The sequence below is a fragment of the Macaca mulatta genome, chromosome 20, assembly GCF_049350105.2.
Source record: "Macaca mulatta isolate MMU2019108-1 chromosome 20, T2T-MMU8v2.0, whole genome shotgun sequence".
NCBI classification, from domain to species: domain Eukaryota; kingdom Metazoa; phylum Chordata; class Mammalia; order Primates; family Cercopithecidae; genus Macaca; species Macaca mulatta.
The window spans coordinates 8,225,419-8,237,652 of record NC_133425.1 but is presented as its reverse complement, the minus strand read 5'-3'; the positions used below and the strand labels follow the sequence as shown (position 1 = coordinate 8,237,652).

Here is a 12,234-nt window from a genome sequence, read left to right as displayed (position 1 = left end):
AAGAATTCCTTCATTATCTTGTCATGTTTCAAACCCCAGGAAAGGCCTAGGTAAAACTCTTGGAGGGCTTTTGTTACATTTCAGCCTTTAAGGGCATTGGCTCTCTCAGCATTTATTAATCTATTTTTGAGACGGAGTCTCACTCTTGTCGCCCAGGCTGGAGTGTAAAGGCACAATCTCAGCTCACTGCAACGTCCGCCTCCTAGGTTCAAGTGATTCTCCTGCCTCGGCCTCCCGAGTAGCTGGAATTACAGGTGCCCACCACCATACCTGGCTAATTTTTGTACTTTTGGTAGAGATGGGGTTTCACCAGGTTGGCCAGGCTGGTCTCGAACTCCTGACCTCAGGTGATCCGCCCGCCTCAGCCTCCCAAAGTGTTGAGATTACAGGTGTGAGCCACCACGCCCAGCCTCAGCTTTTAATATTTAACATAACCACTCACTCAGTGCTGGAATAGCTGTTACAGAGGCCTGCCTGTTCAGCCGTGAGGGAGACCTGGCCTGCCACAGAGTCACTGAGACCTGGGTCTAAATGCACACAGAATTGGAGAGGTTAAAAAAAAATAGACACTCCCTTGACATCAGGCCTACAAATAAGATTTTATTCCAACTTCCATCTTCATCCCTGCTATGATAAGCTTGAAGTACAATTCTTAGAAACCCCGCAAAATGCCTTTCTGAAAATCCATTCAAATGTGACAATTATCAGATGTACTGAAAACAATAGTTTCTGAGAGATTCAAAACAGAGAAAGTTTAATATGCCTGCACTGGCTCCCTCCTCATAAACACGACTTCACAAAATCTGCCTGTCCCCTGAGCTTAGCAAGGAGAGGTACTTTTTAAGTACAATCTGAAACTGAGCGAGTATTTCACAGATGAAAAGGCCCGAGCTTTCCAATCCACTGTATTCTGAAAAAGTGGATTTTAATTTCTGAAAAGACAAAGCCGATAGAAAAAAAAAAAAAAAACGCATATCTTTATGCACTTAAGAACTATAATATGACTTAGATGGTGAAGTTTTATTCTGAAAAATGACTGTCAGTTATGATTAATATTCTCCTTATAATTAATTCAAAATCTTATTAAAATCAAACTTTTATAACTTTACATAGAACCATGCTGCCTATGTCAGGACGGAGAATACGCCTTGTCATTAATTTTACCTGTATCATTTCTCAGTTCTCAAAAAAAGGTAATAAAAGATACCTCCTTGAAAATCAGCAATGCCGGGCCACCCTCATCTCCATAATGACACAATTTCCAATTCACGCCTCATTTTCATTAATGTTTCTACCCATAAATTTTTAAGCATATGATAAAAAATTTCTGAAGCGGCATAAAACTAACATGAAGAGGGAGTTCATTAGCATGTGACCCTAATTAGAAATTCCATATCAACTTCCCGTTCCTAGTTGTGCAGAGCCAATAGTGTCACATCTCACTCTGAGCGTGCATTCCCATTGTGGAGAGGAAATACTCCGTTTGGTTGTTCAGTTCCTTGGCTTTATTTTTTAAAACAATCCATGTGTTTCCTCTGTTACTGAGTAAGTCAACAGACGATTGTATCACAGAACGCCTTTTGTGTCACAAATTATCCGGAGGAATTGTGAGAAGGTCCTTGCCCAATGCTTTATTAATGATACCCGATCATAAAAAGGGGGGGAAATATGCTGACTCCATCTCTTTTCTAATGTTGGGTGATAAAAATGCTACTTCAGGATTCAGAAGGTTAAGTTCTAATGTGTATTTTGAATAGAGTGTGTTGGAATAATTGCCTCATAAAGCAAAGCATTGCCCAGCCTGCTAATGGCTGCATAGTGCAGGGCTCAGCAAAGACAGCCAAGCTTACTGGAAAAAATGCTGTGCCTCAACTTTTGTAGCCCTCCCATATGAAGTTAACTTTCCCCTCCCCTTGCTTTTCAAAAAACGTGTAAAATCCCGTCACCCATCTCTGCAGCTCAGATAAGCCGCTGCCTTTAACGTCCATGACAGCTAGTCTCCAAAGATGACCCCTCAATGAACCACGCCTCCTGGTATTCTCACCCCTGAGTAGTCCCTTCCCACACTGTGTGGGAGCTGGTCCTGTGTAACCAAGAGAATATGCTGGAAGTGATGCTGTGTGACTTCTCAGGCTAGGTCAGAGATGCTCTGCAGGGAAAAGGGAGGGGCCCTTTAAGGGCTCTGACTAATCTGCGACTGTCGTGCTAGGAGGAAGCCCGGGCTAACTACACAGAGACGTTGCATGAAAAGAGAGATGCCTGGCCCTCCCTGACGCATCCCAGCCCAACAGTCAGAGGGGTTTGAACCAGAGCAACTCCATCTTCAACAGGGACCGGGTAAAATAAGGCTGAGACCTGCTGGGCTGATTTCCCATGAGGTTAAGGCATTCTAAGTCGCAAGATGAGATAGGACGTCGGTACAAGATACGGGTCATAAAGACCATGTTGATAAAATAGGTTGCAGGAAAGATGCCAAAACCCACCAAAACCAAGATGATGATGAGAGTGACCTCTGGTCGTTCTCACTGCTACACTCTCCCCAGCACCACGACAGCTTACAAATGCCATGGCAACGTCAGGAAGTTACCCTATATGGTCTAAAAAGGGGAGGCATGAATAATCTACCCCTTGTTTAGTATATCATCAAGAAATAACCATAAAAATGGGTAACCAGCCACCCTTGGGCTGCTCTGCCTATGGAATATGCCTATTCCTTTATTCCTTTACTTTCTTAACAAACTTCCTTTCACTTTACTCCATGGACTTGCCCTGAATTCTTTCTTGCATGAGATCTAAGAACCCTCTCTTGGGGTCTCGATTGGGACCCCTTCCTGGTAACACAACTAGCCCAGATGCCAGACAAATGAGGAAAGAAGTCACCTTGAATACCCAGCTCATCCAAATCCTTGGATAGCTCCAGCCCCAGCTGCTCTCTGTCTACAACTACATGAGATACCCCAAGCGATATCTACCCATCTGTGCCTGGTCAAACCACAAGACCATCAAAGATGATATTAAATTGTTTTCCAAAGGCATTAAGCTGAGCAAATGCCTTTGATATGATGCAATAGATAATTGGAACAATACCAGTCACAAACAGCAGGCACAAGAAGAGAAGACAGGCTGTGGATTTGAACCACTCACTCCTCTGTCTCCCACATCTGAGCAGAGGCAAGAGCCACAGTTGCCCCCACTGACCCTTAGGCTTCAATTCTCCTTGCACCCTCCATGCTTACTCTGAAATTACAATCTTCAACACCATCTCTTTGAGAAGCAGTTGACGAAGCCGAGTATGTAGCTTACTCTTGACAAATGCAAGTGTTCACTGGAAGACAACGGAGCCTGATCATTTCCCTTGAGTCCAGTCTTGACAGTGAAGAAGTCCAACAGCAAAGGACTTGGGGGAATAATTAATGTAGGACATGACAAATGGGGATTCCCTACCAAGACTCTCTAAAAACTCTCTTCACCCAGCTCTTTGAGCCTGACTCTTCAAAGTGAAGTCCTTCTCCCCTGCCTCTTTGCAGGATCTCCTGTGTGGTACCCCTATCTCCATTCTCACCCCTCCTCATTCCATCTTTTCCCAGACTTAGCAATCTGTCCAGGGCCCATTTACAACTCCAGCCTCTGCAGCCCTCACTCAGATAAGCAAAACAAAGGGAAGGTAACTCGCTAAAGGGAAGACAACTCGCTTAATCAAAAGTGAGTCCTCACCCTCATTCAAAAAAGTGATGGAGGCCAGGCCCGGTGATTCACATCTGTAATCCCAGCACTCTGGGAGGCCAAGGTGGTTGGATTACCTGAGGTCAGGAGTTTGAGACCAGCCTGAACCAACATGGTGAAACCTCATCTCTACTAAAATTACAAAAAATGAGCTGAGCATGCCGGCATGCATCTATAATCCCAGAAACTCAGGAGACTGAGGCAGGAGAATCACTTGAACCAGGGAGGTGGAGTTGCAGTGAGCCAAGATAGTGCCACTGTACTCCAGCCTGGGCAACAACAGTGAAACTCTCTCAAAAATAAATAAATAAAGTGGTGGGGTAGGAAAAGATGGCAAATACTATTATTTTTCTCTCTTATTGCTGTCACATGAGCAATACAATGCACTAGCCTATAAAACCAATATTACGCTAAGATGTTTACAGAGAAGAATAAAACTGCCCTTTGAAAAAGGCAAGCAATGAACTAATTTAATTCCATGAGATTCACATTTTGCCTGAATGTGATCATTTTAAGGACCTCTAACTAGTGGAACATAGAACAATGTTCTCATAAAATTAATCAGTAAGTGCAGAATATAGGGGTGTTGAGTGGGTGTGCACGTGCGTGTGTGTGTGTCTGTATGCATGCGTGCATATGTGGGGAAGGATTAAAGGTAAAAGAGAAAATAATTATTGATAACGTACTTAATCGTATGCTAGGGAGTTCTGCATTACATTTCTTTTTTTGTTTTTTGCTTTTCTTCCCAGACAAGGTCTCACTCTGTTGCCCAGGCTGGAGTACAGTGGTGGTATCTCAACTCACTGAAACATCTGAGACCCAGGCTCAAGTGATCCTCCCGCCTCAACCTCCCGAGTAGCTGGGACTACAGGCATAAGCCACCATGCTCAGCTAATTTTTTTGTACTTTTTTTTTTTTTTTTTTTTTGTAGAAATGGGGTTTCCCAGTGTTGCCAGGGCTTGTCTCTAACTCCCGGGCTCAAGCAATCCTCCTGCCTCAATCTCCCAAAGTATTGGGATGATAGAGGCATGAGCCACCACACCCAGCCTCCATATTAAATTTGATTCCTAAAACAGCCTAATAAGGTTAGAATAATTAGCTTTATTTGAGGATACAGGAATTGACATAAAAAAGGCAATTTGCCCAAGGTTATCAAGTTGCTAAGCCACAGAAATGAGGTTCCAACCCTTCCACCTGCCTCCAAGCTGGGTTCTCAAGTCAGGTGATGATTTAAGATCTTCTGGAAAGCATGTTCTCTGGGGCTCAGCTCCATACCCATGGGTAGACTTGGGCAGCTTAAGAGAGCCCCTAAATGAAACAGCCTGATATTGGAGAAATGCCCTAGGAAAGTCATACCTCTTTTTGCCTCAGTTTCTCCATCTACATAATGACAAGGATCTAAGATCATCATTAATATAGCATTGGGTTGGACAACAAGTGAGGACAGTTGACATGTATTTTACCCGAACTACCCCCTTTTTATTAAAACTAATGTTTCAACAAAATTATGTTTTAAACTGAGTTTTGTTCCTGCTTGACAATTTATAGTCATGTAATTTTAAAAATGCCAATCATTAAATGCAAACAAGGGACACATCTATGCATGCCAGAACTACTAATGGATGGAAGACTGTTATTGTAACTATAAATCAACTCCTCAGACCTTAAAATGCCATAAATAAGCAAGTCTTACTGTCAAAATTGGCGAGATGACCAGAATCACTACCCTGATTTATTACATAGCACCTTCAAAATCAACACCCCGTTGATTTGCCACTTTCTTTTTACATAAATATGTGAGTAACTTTTTGACATCAAAATAAATCATAACCACTAGATCCAAACTATAACTTACGATATGCCTGTAAAGGTGACTGACACCTTAGGTGTTGTCTGTTACACTGTATTAGAGCCTCGTTGATGGAGAAGTTCTCTCTTGTCATTTGAGGGGTATGTGCACTTGGCTCAATACCTTGTCCTGACATGTGCCTAAGACCTATCAGATATGTAAACCGTAAACACTTTTGTAAATAACAGGTTACTCCTCTGTCGTGAAAGAGATGCAATTAGCGACAACAACAAAAATTTTATGTCAACAACTGGCTTTGGCCACCAATGGGCAAAGACAGATTCAATTCAGCTGTCCAGCAGTTATTTTTCTGTGTTGTCAGTATCAGTTGCAAACTAGTTTGAAATCTTGATGTTCAAAGGCAAGCCTATAAAATGCACCAACACCCATTATGTATATAAAATACGTATATTTATATATGTGTATGTATAAATACCGTGTACATGTGAGGCTGGGCGCTGTGACTCATGCCCATAATCCCAGCACTTTGGGAGGCTGAGATGAGTGGACCACTTGAAGTCAGGAGTTCGAGACCACGCTGGCCAACATGGCGAAACCCCGTCTCTACTAAAAATACTAAAAATTAGCCAGCTGTGGTGGTGCACCCCTGTAATCCCAGCTACTCGGGAGGCTGAAGCAGGAGAATCGCTTGAACCTGGGAGGTGGAGGTTGCGGTGAGCCGAGACTGGGCCACTGCACCCAGCACTGGTGACAGAGCAAGACTCTATCTCAAAAAACAACAACAACAAAAGCATGTATATGGCCAACAGTGTAATCTCTATGTTATTAAGTTGTGCTGGGGAAAGAGCCTCCATACATCTTCTGTTTCAGAGGAGTTCTGTCTCATTTCTGTTGTATATGTTTGAACTTAAGGTTTCATTTGATTAAAGAGTATCATAGGTAACAGGTCTGAGAACACCAGACACATATGCAGCTTAGCAAAATAAAAGGCAATGATCATGGTTATTTCTCCTCTGGTTGAAAGAGGCATACATACACCTAAGTTCTACTCAGTCAGAGACCTTCAAGCCTTTTTTGTTTTTGTACTTGTGGCTTGGTTTCGCCACCCGCAATACACAAATAATAATGCTTAATATACATTGCCAGGCGAGGTAAAGATGTATAGTTCTACCAATGATAATTTTTTTTAGTTTCTGTTCTTTTTTGGGGGGTGGGGGAAGGGAGACAGAGTCTTGCTCTGTTGCCCTTGCTCTGGTGCTCAGCCTCTGAGGTAGCTGGGACTACAGGCATGCATGACTACACCTGGCTAATTTTTTGGAAGAGACAGGGTCTCAGTAGGTGGCCCAGGCTGCTCTCAAACTCCTGGGCTCAAGCAGTCCTCCTGCCTTGGCCTTCCAAAGTGCTGGGATTATAGGTGTGAACCACCATGCCCAACCTACTTTAGTTTCTAACAGGTCTAAGTTAACTACTTTGTCAAAACTGGAGCCTTACTTTTTTGCACACACAAGAGCTTTCCCTTTAAGGTTGTTCTTTTAGAACCAGAAATCTACAGAAACACGGGGCTCGGTGGCTCAGGCCTGTCATCCCAGAAGTTTGGGAAGCCGAGGTGGGCAGATCACGAGGTCAGGAGATCGAGACCATCCTGGCTAACACGGTGAAAACCCGTCTCTACTAAAAATACAAAAAATTAGCCAGGCATGGTAGCGGGCGCCTGTAATCCCAGCTACTTGGGAGGCTGAGGCAGGAGAATCGCTTGAACCCAGGAGGTGGAGGTTGCAGTGAGCCAAGATCATGCCACTGCACTCCAGTCTGGGCGACAGAGCGAGACTCTGTCTCAAAAAAGAAAAAAAAAATGAGAGAGATAAGTGTGGAGTCTCTCCTTGAACCTGAGTGGACATCTGTGTGTGAATCATTGAATCCACGAGGTGAAAGTGATATAATTACAAAGGCTGACTACCCTGAAATCACCATGAGAAAAGACCACGTGGAGAGATGAGAACAAGGTGCCAGGAGACAAGGAGAGATCTTAGTAGTCCCCAGTATTCCTGCTCCTACTCTAGGAGTCTTCCCAGCCCAGACTTATGAGTGAAAAACCACCCCAGACTCAGCCACTATGTAACTATATAAAAGGTCGTGATTAAATGAACGGACTCCATTATCAGATTCTTAAGTAAAATAAATGCACGTTATTGTTTTAAGCCATCATACTAGGGTGATTTATTACATAGGAAGAGTTAGCCAGAATACCCTCAGATAATAATGACAATGACTCCAGTTTCCAGCCTACAGGCAGCGGAAACTGACCCCTCAGAAAGATGGGTGACTTCACTACGTTTCATTCACTCATATGCCTTTTCTCAACTGGTTAAGATAAAAAAGTTAGGCAGGGCGCGATGGCTCACTCACACCTGTAATCCCAGCACTTTGGGAGTCTGACGCTGGGCGATTGGATGAGTCCAGGAGTTCAAGACCAGCCTGGGCAACACAGGGAGTCTCTGTCTCTACAAAAAATAAGATAAAATTGCTGGGCGTGGTGATACTCGCCTGTAGTCCCACCTAGTCGGGAGGCTGAGGTGGGAGGATCTCTGGAGACTAGAAGTTTGAGACTGCAGTGAGCTGTGATCATGCCACTGTACTCCAGCCTGAGAAACAGAGCAAGATCCTATGTTAAAAAGAGAGAGAGAGAGAGAGAGAGAGAGAGAGAGAAAGAGAGTGAAAGGAAACAGAGAGAAAGAGAGTGAAAGGAAACAGAAAGAGAGAAAGAGAGAGACAAAAAGAGGAACAAAAAAGAGCTGAGGAAGGTAATATAGTCCATTAGCATCTGTTCTGATAGAACCTTCTGCCACAATATTAAGTGAAAGTCACCTACCCATATTACATGGCCCCAGATCTCCTCCCTTTCCCAGCATTGTTCCCCTAAGCAACTCTTTTTTCATTCTTCAACTCAACCTGAACCTCACCTCTTTCTGCATCCTTGAGAGAGATTTAGAGCTTCTACATTAGGCACACAGCACCTGGATATATATTGTATTATCTTAATGCTATGGAAATAAGTCTCCTAACTCACATTCATTTCTAAGCCTGGAAATAATTGCCAAATGCAATTTCTATTTGTTCAGCTTCAATCCAATTCAGGTCATCAAACATTTATCAAACATCTACTCTGTGCCAGGTACTAAGATACCAAAGTGCTGAATCATTACCCTGTTCTCAGTGCATGCTGGTGCAGTGGGTAGTGGGTGGTGGGCAGAGGGACAGAGGTTCACACAAGTAACTGTGATTCTATGGGATAAAGCAATGGGTGTAGACATGAGGCTGTGAGGTGCAGAGTGGGGTATGGTTCTGCAAAGACAAAGAATGTGCTGGCCAGGCATGGTGGCTCATGCCTATAATCCCAGCACTTTAGGAGGCTGAGGCAAGTGGATCACTTGAGGTTAGGAGTTTGAGACCAACCTGGCCAACATGGTGAAACCCCATTGCTACTTAAACAAAACAAAACAAAACAAAACTTAGCTGCGCATAGTGGCGCATGCCTATAATCCCAGCTACTTAGGAGGCTGAGACAGGAGAATCACTTGAACCCAGGAGGCGGAGGTTGCAGTGAGCCGAGATCATGCCACTGCACTCCAGCCTGGGTAACAGAGTGAGACTCTGTATCCAAAAAAAATAAAAATAAAAAGATTGAGCTCACGGAAGGAGCTACCAAAGTAGAGGATGAAGACTGCTTAAAGGGAGAATAGTTCAGTAACAGAGGAGCTTGGAATTGCATTCTGTCCAGGTGAAGGGATGTTCTGCTCATAGACCAAAAAAAAAAAAAAAATCAGAAGAAACTGAACAATTCCCAGAACTGAATTGTGTCCCTTCAAATTTCCTAGTGGAAGTCTTAACTCCTAACGTGACTATATGTGGAGGTAGGGCCTATAAGGAGGTAATTAAGGTCAAAGGAGGTCATAAGTTTGGGGCTTTAATTCAATTTGACTGCCGTTTTTAGAAAAAGAGAGATATACAAGACGCACATATGCACATAGAAAAGGCCAAGTGAGGACACACCCCAAAGACGGTCATCAGTAAACCAGGGAGAGAGGCCTGAGAAGAAACACACGCTGCCAACACTCCAACTTTAGATTTCCAGCCTCCAGAAGGGTAAGAAAATAAAACTGTGTTGCTCACGCCACCCAACCTGGGGTATTTTGTTATGGTGCCCCTAGCCAGCTAATATACCGTCGAATGAGTAAAAGCCATTCACAAAGCCTGTTTCACTGAAGGGAAGAAACAAAAGGTGAGCGAAGATTAAAAAACCAACTGGTACATGTCTTTCTTCTCCCTTTATGGGTTTGTTTTGTGAAAGTGAGCCTGTCTCTTGATGAAGGTGCCTCTTACAGACTTGTTTCTATGTCCTGGAATTTATCTTTCGTAGCTTTTATTCTAGACGTTAGATTTTTCAGGGGGGCGGGGGAAGACATCAGTTACATATCCCTATCCACGTTTTAAAAAAATCAATAATTACATTTCAGAGGATAAAGGAACCTTGACAGTAGCTTTGTCCTTACTCTCTATTTCACAAATCACACTCCACAGAGTCGAATTTCTTTTCTGAATCCAGAATCCCTTCCTTTGAGAAACTGTCTCAAACTATCCCATTCCATAGCAACCGAACTCGTCCACGCAACATAGGATGGTATAACCCACTCTCCCTTCCTCATTGACAGTCAGAGGATGCTGTCCCTCTGGTCACTGTAATCGGCTCATAGATGGACAGAAGACTGATGCCACAAATCGAATCACCTCTCCAGGATTTATGCTACAATTATCAGAAAAGACACTTCCTCTTCTGGACTGTATGGGCATTTTTTGTCGAATGGAGTAGTGAACATTACAAAAATTAGTCAAATGATGGAGGAGGGAGTTTCTGATAAGGCTGACACAATGCCAGGCACGGTGGCTAATGCCTGTAATCCCAGCACTTTGGGAGGCTGAGGTGGGTAGATCATTTGAACTCAGGAGTTCGAGACCAGCCTGGCCAACATGGTGAAACTCTGTCTCTACTAAACATCAAAAATTAGCTGGGCATGGTGGTGGGTGCCTGTAGTTCAAGTTACTTGGAAGGCTGAGGCAGGAGGATTGCTTGAACCAGGGAGGCAGAGGTTTATAGTGAGCCAAGATAAACTGTACTCCAGGCTGGGCAACAGAGTAAGACTCAGACTCAAGAAAAAGAAAGGTAGAAAGAAAAGGACATGTGGCAGAAAGATGTTAGAGTTTGTTTCCATTACCTGGCTTCACAATGAGAGCAAATTTATTTTGTTTGTTTTAAATTAAAAATTTTATTTTATTTTTCTCTTTGAGATGTGGTCCCATTATGTTGCTCAGGCTGGTCTTGAATGCCTCAGCTCAAGCGATCCTCCCACCCACCTCAGCCTCCCAAAGTGCTGACATTACAGATATGAGCCACCATGCCTGGCTGAAAAAGCATGTTTATATTTTGCTTATTTTCCACTCCTTCTCAAACCCCAGAAGAAAATGAGAAAATGTAGGCCAGGCCATGGTGGCTCACCCTTGTAATCCCAACACTTTGGGAGGTGAAGGCAGCTGGATCACTTGAGGTCAGGAGTTTGAGACCAACCTGGCCAAAATGATGAGACCCTGTCTCTATTAAAAAAAAAAAAAAAATTAGCTGGGCATGGTGGCTTGAGCCTGTAATCCTAGCTACTTGGGAGGCTGAGGCAGGAGAAATGCTTGAACCCGTGAGGTGGACGTTGCAATGAGCCAAGATTATATACCATTGCACTGCAGCTTGAGCGACAGAGCAAGACTCCATCTCCAAAAAAACCAAAAAGAGCATGAGAAAATGTGATCAGACAAATAGCTAAAAAAGAAAGCCACCCGGGCACCTGCAGTCCCAGCTGCTCGGGAGGCTGAGGCAGGAAAATGGCGTGAACCCGGGAGGCAGAGCTTGCAGTGAGCGAAACTGCACCACTGCACTCTAGCCTGGGTGTCAGACCAAGACTCCGTCTCAAAAAAAAAAAAAAAAAAAAAAAAAAGGTTTAAAAAAAAAGAAAACCACATAAGTAAATGTTTACAAATAGATTTCAGGAAACTGCGGCTCAGAGAAGTCACATAGCTTGCCCAAGGAGATAATGACAGAGCAGAACTGAAATCCATTCTCTCTGGATCCAGGAACAGTTTTCCTTCTACACAAGGCAGGAGGCAGCAAGCTGCAAGGAAGGGCAACAGGAACCCAAGTCCATTCATGCTTCAGGAGGATTCCTCTCATCTCACATCTCTTTTTTGCTCTATTTCAGTGTGTTCCTACATCCTTCCCAAGAACATATGTTCTCAGCCGGTTGAAATACGGCCAGTTGAAGCCAGTCTCCATTCTCCCATCTGTTCCTTCTCTTAGGAAACCAGAGAGAGCGATTAAGATTCAAAAGGCTCAGGCACCGAGGTGTCTTCATAATGTTATCTCTTAAACACTGTTAAATCACACCCCACCTGTGGGAAGGGTAACCTTACTCCAAAATCAAGGTGAAAAATAGAAAGAAGAGCTTCTGACTCATCATTTTGGCCAATTCCTAAAAGACAACCACAAACTGCATCCTTCACATGAAGAGTTGCAATCACAGCCAGTGATTTATTGGACCTTGAACAGGGGCCAGGTTATGTGCTAAGAATTTAACAGACCTTATCTCATTAAATCCTCTTAA

The 12,234-nt window shown here is 43.5% G+C and overlaps 1 protein-coding gene across 31 annotated transcripts in view; it reads right to left on the bottom strand.

The window, feature by feature from the left end:
- RBFOX1 (RNA binding fox-1 homolog 1) overlaps nucleotides 1-12,234 on the bottom strand; it is a 2,485,711-nt gene that overhangs the window by 750,569 nt on the left and 1,722,908 nt on the right. The window lies entirely within an intron of this gene.